Here is a 4,597-nt window from a genome sequence, read left to right on the forward strand (position 1 = left end):
CTCTGGGACGGAATTTTGCACACATAAAAAAGACGCCAGCTCACCTCTTTCACGAGCGGTTCCCAGAAAAACGCGTGCTAACATTGGAGCATCACGATGACTGTCTCTAACCTTGAAATGATGGACGTCATTTTCATGCAAAAAAAAAAAAAAAAAAAGAAGAAGCCCTTTCCGGATTCCGCTATACTAACTCTGTAACCGCAAACTAACCTCTTTAAAACTTTAACAGGCTATCAACCTTTCTTATTCAGCTCAACGCAGTGTGAGAAAAATAAAGTTGCAGAATCATCTGGCAAAAACCAACAGGCTGTGCCGAGGTCTGAGGGAGGTTCTGAACACTGCAGCCGCATCTCTCTCTGTGTGTGTGTGTGTGTGTGTGGGGGGGGGGGGGGGGGGCGTGTGCAGGGGAGGGGTGTAAAGTCTGCCCAGAGTTTCATTCAACATTCATTTATTTTATTATCATTTTTTTTCTCCGAAGAGTTTTTGCGGACAGGAAAGAGGGCGAGGAGAGGGGGAAGACATGCGGCAAAGGTCGCCGGGACCGGGAGTCGAACCGGCAACGTCCGCGTCGAGGACTAAGGCCACCAAATGGGGCGTGCTAACCCAGCACGCCCCATTTATACAGAAAGATGCTGCAGCATCCTTCCTCAAAAATATTTTTTGTTTGACTTAACTATGAATGGTTCTTTTGTAAATTTCATGCAGTTTAAGAACAGCTCTTCAATCTCCTCTTGGTACTTGAGATTAGAAGTACCAACACCACACTGAACCGAGCCATGCCTCCAACTGATCCATTAAGGTGGTTGATTCAACCCAGTCACTATCCAACCACACCTAGCCAGTCCATGTCTCCATGTCACCTCACTGAACTGACCCAGATGTTTTTGACAGCTGAGCGCGGGTCTGCTGAAGCGTCCTTCTGGTTGAAATTTCCTTTGCACTGTCACCACATGCTGCAAATGTGGACAGCCTTTTCCAGGACAGCCTTTTCTGGAAAATACACCAAGCCTTTTTTTCCCCCTCTCTGTTGACCCATTCAATTCTCTGTTACCATCTGAATAATTTCATTTGTTTTTATTTAGCCTACATTTATACATGTTTCATTGAGATCCAAGATCTCATTTACAAGAAAAACTTGTTTTGGAGTTCTCTTGGAAATTGTGATGTTTCTTTGTTTTGTTTTTTTGCTTTCTTTTTTTTGTTTTGTTTTGTTTTGTTTTTTAATACAGATTTATTAATTTTCAGAATTTAAAATTCTTCTTGAACCGATGTATTAAGAATTTGGACTGTTCCATTGGTTGTTCTCAACAATTGTCTTTAAAAACGTTGCTTTTATAAAGTTTATAGTAATATTGGTTTATGTATTTACCTTTAAGATGGTCATAAGCATCATTTGTTTATGACGTCAAAGATGAGTTACACACTCTTCACTGACGCAGTGGAAAATTTTTTGATTTGATTCTGCAACTTGTATGATTTTGTTTATTTTTTATATGTATTATGCTTATTATTATTATTATTATTATTATTATTATTATTATTATTATTATTATTATTATTATTGTTGTTGTTTTATTAGTTTTTAGTTTTTTAGTTTTATTTTCCTCCGTAAATTCCTTGAGCGGAGATGAGGACAACAAGTAGGTAGAGCGCGAATGGCGAGCGTGATCAGAAAGAAAGAGAGAAAGGAAGAACAGAAAAAGGACAGGAAAAGTCGCCCTTCTTTCCGCTTCCCACGGTCGTCATGTTCTTCCCTGCCATAATTTCCTTCCTCTGCGGCGGAAGCGCGCAGTTCAGAAAGAGCAGATCCGATCGGCTGTGCTTCAATTCCAGGTATGAAGTCGTAATGTTTTGTCTTGTAAAAGAGTAAAAGATGAGTAGTTCTTCCGTTTACACATTTATTTTTCTCAGTTGTGTTTTGTGTCTCAGTGGCGGGCCGTGCATTTGGTACTCATGAAAAAAATAATTGTAGAACACAATTATTTGTCCTACAATTAATCTAAATAGATTTTAAAAATTAGAATACATTTTAAGAGCGCTATTTTGAAGCAACTTTCTTCGTTCTTAACAAATTTCAACTTGAATTGAAATTCTACGTAAAGTTTACTTTTTGTAAACTGGAACAACTTTATGTACGTTTACGAACGTTTTCATTTAAGTAGCTACTTTAAATATATTTGATTTTTCTTTTGCTTATTTTATGCTACAGTTATAAAAAAAAAATGTTATTTTAAGTGTATTCCCGAAAGTCTTTACATTGAACTTGTATCAGAAAGAAAATATATTAACATTCTTTCCTTACAAATATCTTATATAATAGTATTTAAAAAAGTCATTTTTTTTGCTCTTGTATTTGCATCTGACCTCCGAACTGATTCTCTCTAAATGTTCCATATAAACACAATACAAGGTCAAACCAACCTTTATTTAATGAACTACACTGAAAAAATAAGTCATTGGATGAACATAAAAAAATTATGGAAAGGATTTCCACGTGATTACTTTGCTTTATTTCAGCACCATGTACTTGTGTTACTCTTATTTAAAGCAAATGTGTTAGGTCAACCTAATTTATGAAGATTATTCCAATGTAAAGCAAATGTGTTGGCTCAACTTGTTACAATGGTGATTCAATGGGTGATTCTAAATCAAACATGTTGGCTCAACATAATATATTGTGGTTATTCTTATATAAATTAAATGAGTTGGCAAAACATAATTCATTAAGGTTGTTCTAATTTAAACCAAATGTGTTGGCTTAACCAGAATTATGGTAATGCAACGGATGATTGTAAATCAAATGAGTTGGCTCAACTCCATTCATTAAGGTTATTCAAATTCAAATGAAATGTGTTGGCTCAACATATTTTTTAAAGGTTCCTTTAACTCAGTTACTATAGAGTGACCCAGTGTAATGCAATACAGCCAGTCCAACTAATCTGCAATGTTTAGGACCAAATCATTGATGTAACTTCATTAAGATGAATGTAAATCTAGTTGAAACCACCTTATTTTACAGTGGTACCTTCACACTACCTGATTCAGTAGGTCCAACGCACTAAAAGCAAGTTAGCTCAACAAATATGCTTCATGCTAAAAGACAGCTAGTTAATCGTGTGGAAATCCTTTCCATTATTTCATGATGTTAATTCAAAGACATATTTTCAAGTGTTAATCAAGCATTTTAAGATAGCACTAGGTGAAAGTGTAGGAAGAACACTCAACAATTAGAAAAGGTACAACACAATTGTATTTTCAGAATTGTTATACATCGTTTTTTTACACAGCACAAAACACAGCCGAGTTGGACATTGAAATAAAAAACAACTACATAAAGGTTACAGTTTCATTTTCCATCTAATTCTTTACAACATAAAACATGTCAGTATAGTTGCTCAACTAAGAGAACTGTAACAATATAAATATTTTCTACTGCAGACTTTAAACACTCATTTTCCATATGAAACTTAACTCAACTGAGCGGCGAGTTTCATATTGAGAACTTGTGCTTTCTTTGATAAGTTCTTTCCATCCAATTTCATTATTATTTTCTGTATTACTTCAAAGGTATGCTTGAGTTACTGAGCAAGTTGAGTGCTGAACGCACTAAACTTGAGGGTAGCTCAAGTTTAGTGCGTAGATTAGTCCCAGCAGCATCACTATTGCAGAAGATACACTGCCCAAGCTGTTCATAACTTCCACCCCCTCCAGGACAATCCCAACATCCAGATGTGCATCGGCAGCCTCTGCACCCTCTGCTCAAATGACGATTCCGAGGACAGTCTCGGCTTTGGCCATTTCATTCATCAACGTCCTAAGGGAGTTAGGGAAGGGTATTGGGGGGAGACAATTCACATGTAATTAAATAAATAAATTAAGACTGACATTGATTGAGTCACTCATGGACCTTAGTTGGTGAAAGTATTTTAACAACTCTTAGGAGTTCTATTGTAAACACAAAGAGAATTTAACATACCATGTACTCCCTCACCAGCTTCTCTGGATCTTCATTTAGGTACACACACAGACCTTTGAGGATGCACTCTCGTCTGACCTCAGCAGTGTCTTCCTAAATATGCAGATCAAAAACAATGAGAACAATCTCAAAACTCCAGCAGTATAGGTTCACACACTTGAAAACATAGCTACATTCAAAGGAAGTCACAACAAAAGTGATCAGTGGCTTGCAGTCTATTTGAAAGATATTTAAAATTGTTAGTATCCCTTCATTATGCCATGACTAAAATGGAGTATAACATCTCATTTAAACATCTAACTGAAGCTGTTAGAGGTTTAAATAAAGACATGAATATATCACCAAAGAAATATGTGAAAAGTACAGAATGGTCAACACAGTCTATATCCTTCTACTTAAATGAATATGCAAAGCATTCCATGTCTTACAAGTACATGGACAGTCTATGTGTGGGCATGGATAACGTCGCATATGCCGGTGTTTAAGTGTAAAATGTTTTAACAGGTCATATCTACGAGACAGAAAGAGACTACACTCCTTACATTTCCACATCCCCACGCAAATAAAGACAAATAAACACAGACTGGCCAAATAAATGTTTAGCTGAACCCTAGCTTTATA

General features: G+C 36.3%; 1 long non-coding RNA gene across 3 annotated transcripts in view; it reads right to left on the reverse strand.

Moving 5' to 3' along the window:
• Positions 1-3,210: 3,210 nt before the first annotated feature.
• The window catches only part of LOC129354018 (uncharacterized), a 2,667-nt gene continuing 1,280 nt past the window's right edge, over positions 3,211-4,597 (reverse strand). The window contains exons 3-4 of one of the 3 annotated variants that reach the window (XR_008605108.1): positions 3,977-4,069; positions 3,211-3,814 (exon numbers count right to left, since the gene is read on the reverse strand). This is a non-coding gene — a long non-coding RNA (uncharacterized LOC129354018). The remainder of the gene's footprint in view (positions 3,815-3,976; positions 4,070-4,597) is intronic. The other 2 variants (XR_008605110.1, XR_008605109.1) reach the window with 2 other exon arrangements.

This window comes from Poeciliopsis prolifica, unplaced genomic scaffold, assembly GCF_027474105.1.
Source record: "Poeciliopsis prolifica strain line A6 unplaced genomic scaffold, Auburn_PproV2 SCAFFOLD101, whole genome shotgun sequence".
Taxonomy (NCBI): Eukaryota; Metazoa; Chordata; class Actinopteri; order Cyprinodontiformes; family Poeciliidae; genus Poeciliopsis; species Poeciliopsis prolifica.